The sequence below is a fragment of the Rousettus aegyptiacus genome, unplaced genomic scaffold, assembly GCF_014176215.1.
Source record: "Rousettus aegyptiacus isolate mRouAeg1 unplaced genomic scaffold, mRouAeg1.p scaffold_m13_p_15, whole genome shotgun sequence".
NCBI classification, from domain to species: Eukaryota; Metazoa; Chordata; class Mammalia; order Chiroptera; family Pteropodidae; genus Rousettus; species Rousettus aegyptiacus.
Window position 1 is genome coordinate 33720834 of NW_023416290.1, and position 12312 is coordinate 33733145.

At 35.1% G+C, this 12312-nt stretch overlaps 1 protein-coding gene and 1 pseudogene across 4 annotated transcripts in view; both read right to left on the reverse strand.

Moving 5' to 3' along the window:
- RNF19A (ring finger protein 19A, RBR E3 ubiquitin protein ligase) overlaps positions 1-12312 on the reverse strand; it is a 57224-nt gene that overhangs the window by 31459 nt on the left and 13453 nt on the right. The gene's annotated exons all lie outside the window — the stretch shown is intronic.
- On the reverse strand, positions 773-8889 carry LOC107502499 (annotated as a pseudogene).

Here is a 12312-nt window from a genome sequence, read left to right on the forward strand (position 1 = left end):
ATAAATATCCAGCTTCTCTCTCCTCTGGCTCTCCATCATCTTGCCAGTACTTCACAATTGGCCTCTAAAACAAGGTTCCTTGTTTTTCATTACCTTAGGTATTAAAAATAAAAGTTCCATTATAAAAATAACAACTCAGTTTATAATCATTGTCTGCCTACAGGGCTATAGTGAGGTACCCTTTAACAATCTATGGAATTGAGAGAGACTTATAAACAAAACCCACATAATTTAATACTATCCTTCTGTAGAAATAATCCATGAAGGTGTCTATAAGGATGTGACTGAAGTACTGGGAATGCCTCAATCAAAGGTACTGTGGCATAGTTTCAGAGTTGAAATCTAGCTCAGCATTTGCTAAACTGTGAGGTTATCACCAAGGACAAGACAGACTTGGTCTCTAGCCTCAATATGATATGTCTGGAGAAGAAACATATCATAAAACCAATAATTTTAAATTTATATATATTAAATGTCCATCTCTGTTATGATATCTCTTGAAAAAAGCTGAGTCACTTTTCACCAAATTTAGAGAGAGCCTTTGAGACATTATGGCAAATAATAGGCTAATTCAAAATCTACCTTAAAAAGAAAGCTATCTTGCAAGCCATCTGAAGAGTAACAAGAGGCCTTATGTAACAGCAGTCAGAAGATATATCAATATTTCATCCCACCACCCCATCCCTACTTCCCCTCATCTCAATGATTTATAATTTACAAGTTTTAGTCACATATATTTTTTCATTATCCTAACTTTGCATATGGAAAAACAGATGAATATTTAGTAAAAAACTAAATCTAATTGTTTGACTACTACATTAAATTAAGATTATATGGGTCACCCATAACAAAGAGTTTTTAATTAAACTGTTTATTTGCATAAACATTTAGAAATTAGTACTAACTTGGATTTCTAAGACTATATCTTAAACCACTAAAAAAGAGTACTACAGAAATTCTGCCAAATTGAACAGATGACAAAATGTGTGAAATAAAAAAAAAAAACAAAGTTCAGTGATTTAGGAACTTTACTTATTTTTGAATCAAGTTGACTTCATTCTCTAGTGAAAAATAATTTATTATTTGCATCATTTAATATAGTACTATTCTTTTTGAACTCAACTTTTTCAACTATTGACTGTATGAATCTGTGTTATTGTTATGCTCTGCCTCAGAAATGCACACACTATTAAAACAAAAATATTTGAGTTTTAATACAAATAGTTGGGTTGCCAGTTGGAAAAAGAAGGGAAAAACATGTTGTATATAATAATACCACAACATGTTAGTGTTTTAAAAGAGCTTTTTATCTGTCTGGATATAAACCTCATTGCCCTATGGGTGTATATTATCCTTATTTGACAGACAAGAAAACTGAAGTTCAGAGAGGGTAAATATTGCACTATTAGTAAATGAGAGAGTTGGGGTCAAATTCAGGTCTTCTAATATCTTAGCCTCAGTACTATCTGCTATCTGCAGTTGCCTTCATGAAACAACTTCTCCAGTCACTATCAGGATATCAAAAAATATCTCAGATGAAAGACAATAGTATCTTTATATCACCTTGGGCTGATCTTAGCTAGCAGTCAACTCCACGCCTCACTGAAGCCATTCTCCTGGTCTGAAATATCACTCCCTTTTCTCTTTCTCCCTTCCTAATGAAATTATACTTTTACAACTCAAATAAATTTTACTTTGTTCACTTTGTTTTTCTTTCTTGATTACCTTCAACTTTTAAATAAGGTTTTTAAGGTAGATCTTGAATATCTGTGATTTAACACAACAGAGCCAAGATGGTGTCACAAACATAAACATAATGAACATCATTTCTTAAAATGACATACCTCCTAGGCATATATATACTCTATTTTTTTTTTTTAGCCCAATTAGTTCATACTAGGTCTACAAAGACAAATATGAGGTTTACTGGATTAAATTACAGAATAAACAATATATAAAAACCTAGATGTTTATATGATCAAATAGAATTTGCATCATCTCAGAGTAGGAAAAGATCATGAGAGGCAATACATGTACTTAATGACATGATTTGAAACATACCAACTCCTACTAATTCCCAAGCTTGGAAGCTCTTTAAATTGACTGCCTATCACGAGGATCTGTCAAATAATAATGCACTGATAATACAAAGAAGAGCAGTGGAAAGAGAGAGATAACTGACATTGTCCTCCATAATGTTATGGCTATTGTCTTATTCCTCCTCAAAAATAAAAGTATGGATCAGCAATTAAAGATGACAGAAGAGTTTAGTTACTGAAACAGAAAAGAACAGTAAAATACAAGGGACTCCAAATGATGTATTTTCAACCAAGTATCTAAAATCATAAAGGAGGCATTTCTCCAACACCAATGTCACAAGGAATTCCAGTCACCTGATAATTAAGCTATGAGAAATGTCTTTTTCCCTTTTTCTCAGTCTAGCACAACTCCAATAAGTAACCAGTACTTTCTGCCACACACTTTCATCCCCCTGAAGAACTTGGTCAGAGAACCACTTTTATTAACAGCAAAGGAACCCAACTCCTGACCTTTTTACGTACTTCGACTGAAGAATAGTACCTAAGATGGTACTGAAAAGGTCAAAGACCTGAACCTGCTTACATAACTTGCTCTAGTCCATAGTGTTTCTATCCCTTTAAAGTCAAGATCTCTTGATTCTTACCTTTTTCTTCTTGAGGAATATGTGAGAAATTAAGAAAAAGAAATGATACCAAAAAAAGATATTTCTACTATATTTGTCAAAGCTTCATGGACCAAAGATTTAGTAAAAGTGTCAATGACTGTACTGACTCATTATAAAATACAACTTAATTTAGCACCATACTATTTTTTTTATATTGAAATTTTAAGGTCAGTTTATTAAGTTCAACAATGAAAGCTAGCAGAAGAATATTCTCCTGAAAAATTTTTCTTAGAAAAAAAGAAGGGAAAATCAACACCCTTTCAGCGTAGCCATAGATGCTATGGCAGTCAAGCCTCTGTGCAGACAGGGATAGCCCATTAGTCAGTCAAGTCACTCTGTGAACCAGCAGGATTGTAGTCCCATTCATCCTCATCATTCTCTAACTCCAAGTCATCCATTTCCTGGAACAAAGACTCCTCTACCTCCACATTGTTTTCGGCATCCTCCAAGAACTGGATATCACATGTGTTAAGATTATGATGTTTCAAATAGCTGTTTCCCTTAATTTATTTTTTCCTTTCCTGCTTGTTCTTTCATTTGTTTCTTTTTAGTTTCCAAGAGGTCTGCATCAAAATTGGCCTTCCAACTTAAGAAATTCTCATTTGTAACAGGAGTGGGATAAAATAATTGCTTTTGGGCTTCTATGTCTTTTTGTTTCTTTTCTACTCCTGGTTTTTATCTGATCTATTATTTCATTTAATTTTGCTTGCACATCTGTCACTAAAGGTCATCACCATACCAAGGTTTTCTTCTGCCAGTAATGTTAATAATTTTTAAATGTCTGAGACATCATTATATTCTAGATTTTCCTGGGAGAATATATCATAAAGGGGAGCTTCATCTAGGTATTTTTCACTGTATGTAAACTTGAGGATAGTCTGGAAAGTTTCATCATTTTCTTCAGCCTCAGACGTCGCAGTAATGGTGAAGCTAGGGGGAATTTCTGATGATACTGTGAAGAGAGTTGGGGTAGATGGACTCTAGAGCCTCCAGTTCATTGGGCTGCTCCTTGCTGTAATCTGTCATCATGGTCCTCACTGCTGCCCATGGATTGCCTAGACACCCAGGTGGCACGCTGCAGCTGGGACTGCAGCCACACCGGGAAAGTGGGCTGCAGCTGGGCGAGTGCAGGTGCAGAATCCCTGCCTAGGAAACCCAGGGCCCCAAGCCAGACAGGTCTGCTGAGTAACAGCCTGGTGCTGGCTTCAACTTGCTCCCTCAGTACCATGCTGTTTTTTTATACTTTGTAAAAATTAAGAAGTTGAGCATTCCAGCTGAAGCATCAAACAGACAATTATAATACTGTTTTAAATAAAAATGTGTTTCCGATTTTAAACACTCAACTTATAAACGTAGGATACATAAAACAGTCAGAAAGGTTATATCCATATAAATAGTAGCCCATATTTTAAGAAAGCTGTATGTATCATATCAGTCAGGGTCCTGGCCAAACAAACAAACAAACAAACGAAAAAAGAGGTACCAAGGGGTGAATTTACAAAGGTATGGGCAGAGTTAAAGGAACCAACGAGTGATGGCAACTTACTCAGGAAGCCACTGCTACCCTTTGGAATGAAGGGGCAGAAAGGGAGTGATTACTGGAAAGGAGTTGCCCAATAGCAGCTGGAAGAATAAATATCCAGCATCTCTCTCCTCTGGCTCTCCAAAATCCTGCTAGTGCTTCACACTGGCTAAGTCCAACGAGAAACCAACAAGTGAGGCATTCATTAGAAGTCAACTTCCTCTGGGGCACAAAGCAAGACAGAGAAGAGTGAAGAGCAGATCTGGAGGGGCAAATAAAAACCATCCAGTACTGGGTGTATAAAAAAATAAAATTTAGGAGTCAAGACCTGGTTGACTGCTTTTGGTTATAAAATCCTAAATAAGGTAAATTCCTGAGTCTGTAATCTCCACTATAAAATATGGATGATACCACTCATTTTAAATAGATGTTATGAGAATAAAGTAAAACTGACATGTGCTGAAAGTACCCAACAAAATCTGGTGCCACACTACATGTTAGCCGAAAAGAAATTAAGACAAGCTTTGCATCCCTAATACCTAACGCAATGTGAAACTTATAACAGATGCTTAATAAACACTGAGTAAATAAAGTATAATGCAGAACACACATAAGCAGAAACGAGGAACTAAGGATTCTGCTCACATCTTTGCTTTTGGCTTACTTTTGCTGTGTGATTCTTATTAAGCAATACAACCTTCTTACATCAGGCTTTTTAAACTGAAAAGATAAGGACCTTTACCCCACAAGTGCTACAGAATAAATACAACATGTTAAGTATCTTGATACAACCCCAAAAATGACAGATTTAAAATATTCTACCAATAAACATCTCCTAACCATAAATATTTTAGTACCATCTAATACCCACCCACATGCCTAAATCTGACACTCATAAAAAGGTATTCTGGGAAGGAAGAAGGTTGGACAAAAAAAGTTTATAGACAATAAAGAAATTACTTCCTGGGAGGAAAATCCCATTATATCTTGAATATTTGTTTTTGTCTCTGTTATTCAGCTAAAATTAGGTTTCCTCTACTATTTCTCAAAAAGGTTAAATTATAGAGACGCTCCAATAGTTTTGTGTTGATGGTCAAAATACTAAAAATAAGAGCAAAGAGTACCTATAGTTTCTCATTAAAAATTTTTTTTGATATCTGACACCCAGATGTCCAGCACCTCTAAAACATGCATGTAAAAAGAGCAGCAAGCAACAATATTTATTAGCACCTTCATTTTCTATAGACATTGTGTTAAATATAGAGTTCCAGGTTGATAGCTTTATCCTTTTGGGACTTTAAATGCATCATTTTATCGTCTTCTGGCATCCATCATTTCTGATAAGTTGTCACAAATATTTTAATTTCTCTGCATGTATCTTTATTTTCCCTTCGGCTGCATTCACATTTTCTATTTTTGATATTCAGCAATTTGATTGGGATGACCCTAGATGCAGTTTTCCTTGCATTTATCCTGCTTGGGGTTCAATGACCTTCTTAAGATTTAAAGTTGACTTAAACCAAATAGGTAAATTTTTAGCAATTACTTCCTAAAATATTTTTTACCCATCTGTCTTTCTCATCTATCCTCTGTTATTTATGTTAGATGGCTTAATACTTTCCCATTGGCCACTGAGGCTCTGTTCATTTTTTTGTACCCTCCATTAGACTGGCAAATTTTCACTGATCTATCTTCAAGTTTATCAACTTTTTCTTCTGCCATCTCCAATCTGCTGCTCAATTCATTCGGGGAAATTTTCATTTCAGATATTGTTCTTTTCAGTTCAAGAATGTCTAATTATTCTTTTTTATAGCTTCTATTTCCCCACTGAGAATACCCATTTGTTCATTATGACCAGACCCTTTAAGTCTGAAAATACTATAGTTGCTTTAAAGTCTATTTTTAGGGTCTGCTACCATTATGGGGGAGAATGGTCTTGACATCAAGTCACATTTTCCTGCTTCTTCATATGTCTAGTAATCGCCTATTATAAACTGGATGTTGTGGATGACATGCTGTAGAGATTTTAAGAGCCTCTTATCTTCTCCTGAAGAGTGAGGATTTTTATTAGACCTGGCAGCTAAATCACTGGCCAATCAAGTTGAACTTGTAGAGGTTTGGTTTTATGCTTTATTAATATAGATCTGTGATGACCACAAATATTTACCAACCCCTGTTAACTTGGTGGGAACCAAATACCACATTCTCCACAGCAGAAGGTAACAGTTGAAATTTCTAGTTGGCTTTTTCTGCCTCACAGCTATTGTTTTCCCACTGAGCCCCCTGAAAACTCCCATGCACAGTTCAGAAGTTATCTAGGTGTTTGAGGGGGAGTTTATGAGATTTTAGGGCTATCCTACTATAACACCCTCTTTTCTGGGATTTATTCACTCAATTTCCAGCCATTCTAGCAGTCCCAAACTCCATCTCCCGACACCTCAAGCCAGTAAGACTCTAGGCTTTCTGCTGCCTTGTGTTGCATGAACTTTTCCTCAAGAGGAAAACTATATAATTTTTTGGGGGGCGGGGGGGGGCACGGAATATTTGGCAGATTTCCAAAAGATATCTTCACCTAGGCTGAGATACAGTATTCTTTAACCTGTATATGATGTGATCACAGGAAATTTTAGCCTAAGCTTAAATATGCATTTGTTACCTCTACAATAGAAATAATTACTATACTGCTTTTTAAAAAAATGATCGTTAAAAGGTTTTCTTGCATTATCCAATACTTGCAACAGTAACAGCTTCTAGGAATAACTAAATTTGTTAAGTAACTTGTATAAATATTAATTCATTTATTCTTTCAATAAATATTTTCAAGGCCTATCATGTGCCAGATACTCTTCTAAAAGGCGGATATACAATAGTGAACAAAACAGACAAGACCCCTGGAACTTTCATTCTACTGCATCTAAAACAAGCACCAAAGACGTTTCAGACCATGTCTTCTCCAAACAGTAATACAAATGACTTTGAAAGGACCTAAATTATAATAACATGATTACCTTTTTTCATAAGCATAATTTTGAAAGAAGAAACTTTGACTATATATTTGGCATATATGGTAGACCCGTAATCTAAACAAAAAATGACTGAAATCTGTTTTTAAGCATTCTTTTTAAAAAACTATACTTTGATAGCACTCTATTTTTCATAGTGACAATGGTTTTCTAACCCGTAAATTGCAAACAATTTAAGTTGTAGCAAAAGAAATCACTAGTTACCTGACTAAATGATCTAGTATAGAGAATATTCATTTAGCTTACTGTGTATATATAACCTTAGGAACCAGTATTTAGTAACCAGTAAATAAAAAGTAGGGGAAAATCCCAAAATTTGAGGTTAAGTAAAGGTTCCTAGGGCCATAAGAAAAGAAAGTATCTATCTTTCCTACACATGGAGTTGCAAACAATCACCTATCGAAATATGGCTAGGTGTGATTTAATGTAGCATTTAACTACCAAAACAGAATGAATTATCACATCGTTTGGTCAGACCATAACTAGAAGTGATGTATCCATACACAAGCTAATTACAGCCCAAAGTAAATAGAGCTTTTATAAATCTGACCCCTCTTATTAAGAGAAGTTTGAGGTATTAAACTTTTTTGATTTTCATATATATGACTTTCTCTGAGGGATAAATCACTAAAGTTCATAATAATGAAGTTTGCTATTGCTCAAAAAGGTTAAACATTTTAAATTATTTTTAGGTTATGTCATTCATCTTGCCAATCTCAATTTGGAAATACCATATTTTCCTCTAATAAATCTATTCCCCAATATAGCTGTCAAATTCAGCTATAGCAGTGCAGGCTCTGGGCATAATTCTTATGGTCCAAATAAAATAACATTAAGGAGACAGATACCCTTATAAAACCTCTGACTTCATTAACCATCTCTTTATATTGTCTGTTAAACTAAAAATATAAAAGGCACAACAATAAATGTTTGGAGAAGCATAAAAATGCTTAAAAGTAACAGCTAATGCATGGGTAGGTTTCAGAGAAACCCATGAAATCTCAAAAACTATAACTAAATAGTGAATATATGTATATTCTAGGGCTAGAATCTGTAGCTTTCAACAGCTTCTCCAAAGAATCTAAAGTATAACAAAAGGTTGCTACTGTTGAGATGCTGGATTTTAATTTGTCAGTAAAAGTTAACATCGGTTTCTGTAAATCTTTTCTGCTTTCCCTAATTTACATTATTAATACAATATTCATATCTGTATCCATTATTAACTCATACTTCTAGTACCTATTTCTACTATATTAAGATTTTAAGTTGCAGTACTTTCCAGAAGACTTAAGTTTTGGGGAAGGTTAAAAAATGCCTTTCATTCAGAAACAAATGTCCCAGATTTATAATGTAAGAACGAACATAAGGTACGTAGATGGTCCAGAGTAATCCATCATGTGTTTAAAAAACAAAATTATCAATGATGGTTGTTCTATAATTTAGTTGAAATTCTGATGTGGTTGTGGTAGGAGGTGAGCATTTACCTACTCAGCCATCTTGATTGGAAGTCCCTTATATTCTTGAAATAAGTTCTACTTGGTTATATTATTCTTTTAATAGAATGCTAGATTCTATTTACTAACATTTTATTTAGAAATTTTACATTTATTTGTAAGGTGATCTTCCTTCCCTTTCTTCTTTCCCTCCCTCCCTTCCTCCTTCCTTATTATTGCTCTTTCCTTCCCTCCTTCTATTTCTTTTTAAAAACATGTCCTTGTTTTTTTAGTTTTGGAATCCCGATTATAGCAGCCTCCAAAAATATTATGGTCAAGGTAGGCAAATTCATACTACGAATATGTGTCTTTGTGAGGACAAACTGCTGCCCCCTCCATGACAGAAGTGCTGAGTGTAATCACCTTGAGTGGGCCGGGTATTCTCCCTAGCAAGTGGTGCCATCATTGCATCTGCCTTTGGCAGGAATTTAGCAGTGGCTGTAGGCAGAGCAGCCTCAATGAAGGAAAGGCCACGCAAGGGTGTCCATCTTGCTTCCATGGCCACTTTGTACCAGACCTAGTGAACAAGTGTTAGGGCATCTGGGGAAGAAGTTGACTGACACCCACAGAAGGTTATGGGCACGTCCTCTGCAGGGAATGGATGACACCTGCTGGGTATTCCTACTGCTAGATATTTGGCTTCTTTCCAAATCTCTGAGCATCTAGCCAATCTGTTAGCCACTGTCCACAAACTACTGAAGGTCCATGTCAAAGGCCATTTTTCCACTTACAACATGGACTACTAGATACCTCACCTGAAGTTCTGCCTTTGAGGGGATCTCCCTTCACCACTGTCTTTCAGGGCCTTTCCTGAGTGGCCATCCACTTTGGGCTGGTGCTGGCATGTTGTGTTTTTTTCTTCTTCATTTCATTTCCTCTTCATTATGTTCATTTCATGGACATAAGGATTTTGCATGAGGACATGGGCGTGGGCCACAGTAATGGCAGCGAAGTAGCAGGGACAGGTCTTGTGGGATTTGATCCACAGGTAGTTTACATGGGCCTCCTGGACCCTCCCAGGCCCATCTTGTATATGTCACTTTGTCTTATGATAGAAAGCTCCTGGGCAGGCCTAATTTTGTTATCTGATTTATCAGATAGCACCCAGTTCCTAGTGGGAAGTTTGGGATAATTATTTCATAGATTATATTTTTGTTGCATCTATTGCTCACTGGATTTCTTGTATTTTTGCTTTCTTCTATCTTGAGGACATTGTTCTGATTTAATTTTCATGTTGATGAGACTATACCCTTGAATAATTTCCCCAGAAAGGTCATATTTATAGTGGATTTTCTGAGAAATATATTGGAAGTATGATTTTCTTTGGTGAGTATCATTTTCTTTCTTTCTGGAAGCTTGTAAGATTTTCTTTTGATCATTGTAGTTCAAAATTTCACAGGAAATATCTATATTTATGACCTTAAAAACTAATTCTTCCTGGTACTTAGCTTGTCATTTTCAATCAGAAAATTCAAGTTTTTTTTTTTTTCCAGATTAGGGAAGTTTTCATGTATCTTGTATTATCTTTTTCCCCCCCTATATTTCCTTTCTTTCCATTTTAAAGCTGCTGTTTTTTATTGCTTGTTCTCCATGTTGCTTTTGTTTTCATGGATGATTTATCTTTAATTGTGTTTTGGGAGTTATTTATTTATGTATTTATTCAATAAACATTGTGTACCCAAATTTAGGCAATTGGGAACAATACTAAGAACTCTGTCTTAGGGAAACAAAATAAAAAATAAACAAATGGGACTACATCAAACTAAAAAGTTTTGTACAGCAAAGGAAACCATCAACAAAACTAAAAGAAAACCTACTGAATGGGAGAAGATATTCTTCTATGATACATCTGATAAGGTTAACAGGGGTTAATAATAGGGATTAATACCTCTATTTAAAATATGACACAAAAAGGTAAAATATTTGATGCTTAAAATTTATAAAGGACTCAACAACAATAAAAAATGAGAAGACCTGAATAGGTAATTCTCCAAAGAGGAAATACAGATGGCCAACAGACATATAAAAAGATGCTCGATATCACTATTTATCAGGAAAATGTAAAATAAAGCCAAAGTAAGATATCACCTCACACTTGTCAGAATGGCTATTATCAATAAATCAGAAAACAAGTGTTGGCGAGGATATGGAGAGAAGGGAATCTTCAACACTGTTGGTGGGATTGCAAAATGGTACAGCCGCTGTGGAAAACAGTCTGGAGGGGCCTTAAAAAATTAAAAATGGAGCTACCTTTTGATCCAGTAACTGCACTTCTAGGTATTTAACCAAAAAATCACGAAACACTGATTCATAAAGATCTATGTACCTTTATGTTCACAGCAGCACTATTCACAATAGCCAAGATATGGAAGCAACCTAAATGCCCATCGATAGATAACTGGATAAAGAAATTGTGGTTCATATATACAATGGACTATAACTCAGCCATAAAAAATAAAATCCTATTATTTGCAACAACATGGATGGACCTAGACGTTATTATGAGTGAAATAAGTCAGACAGAGAATGATAAATACCACATGGTTTCACTTGAATGCAGAATCTAAGGAATAAAAGGAACAGACTAAATGAAAAACAGACTCACAGATATAGAGAACCATCTGGTGACTACCAGAAGGGAGGGGGTAGAGAGCTGGGAGAAAAAAGTGAAAGGATGGAGAAGTACAAATTAATAGTTATAAAATAGTCATAGTGACATAGAGTACAGCATAGGGAATATATAGTTAATAGTGCTGTAATGGCAGTCTGTAGAGCCAGACGGGTGATAGCGTAATTGGGGTGATCATTTCATAACCATATAAATATCTATATAACTAATGTACTGTATAACTGAAACTAATATGAAAAATTAAAATCTGAAAAAATCATACAAATTAAGGTTAATCAATAACTTATATTCAAAGAATAGTTGGTTATAAATATGTATATAAAGATATTATAGTGCCATTATAATATCATCTTCACTTAAAATGGCAATTACCACTGAAAATGTTCTTTTAAGTTTTTCATTTCTCCTGTCAATAATAACATCTCTACTTAAAATATGACACAAAGAGGTAAAATATTTCATGCCCAACGAGATTCAGCAGTGGTGCTAGAAATCTATGTCTTTCGATTATTTGAATGTCTCCTCAGAAACATGAGCATATTATATGCAAACCTAAGGAAGTCTGAGTTCTATGGATCACTATACCAAATGGTTCTGTAGCTTTAGTTCAGTAATAACATCTCTGTATAATCTTTAAAACAGAGAAAATGCAATTGTGAGAGATGTTGTTATATCTTCACCTGTTTGATTTTCCTCCTGAGCACAAAGAACTACATTTTCTATTCTACTTGCAGCTAGATACAGCCTTGAGTCCAGTCCCAGCCAATGCGAGTACAATAATTTATAGTCCTTTCCAAACTAGTCCCTAAATCATCATTTCAAACATCCTTTGAGTTCTCTTCCCTCACTGGCTGGCTGAATGTAGTAATTCTAGTGGTTAACTCCAAGCAGGCCTTAGGAGACAGCTGAATCACAGATGGAAGGAATCTGGATACCTGAGT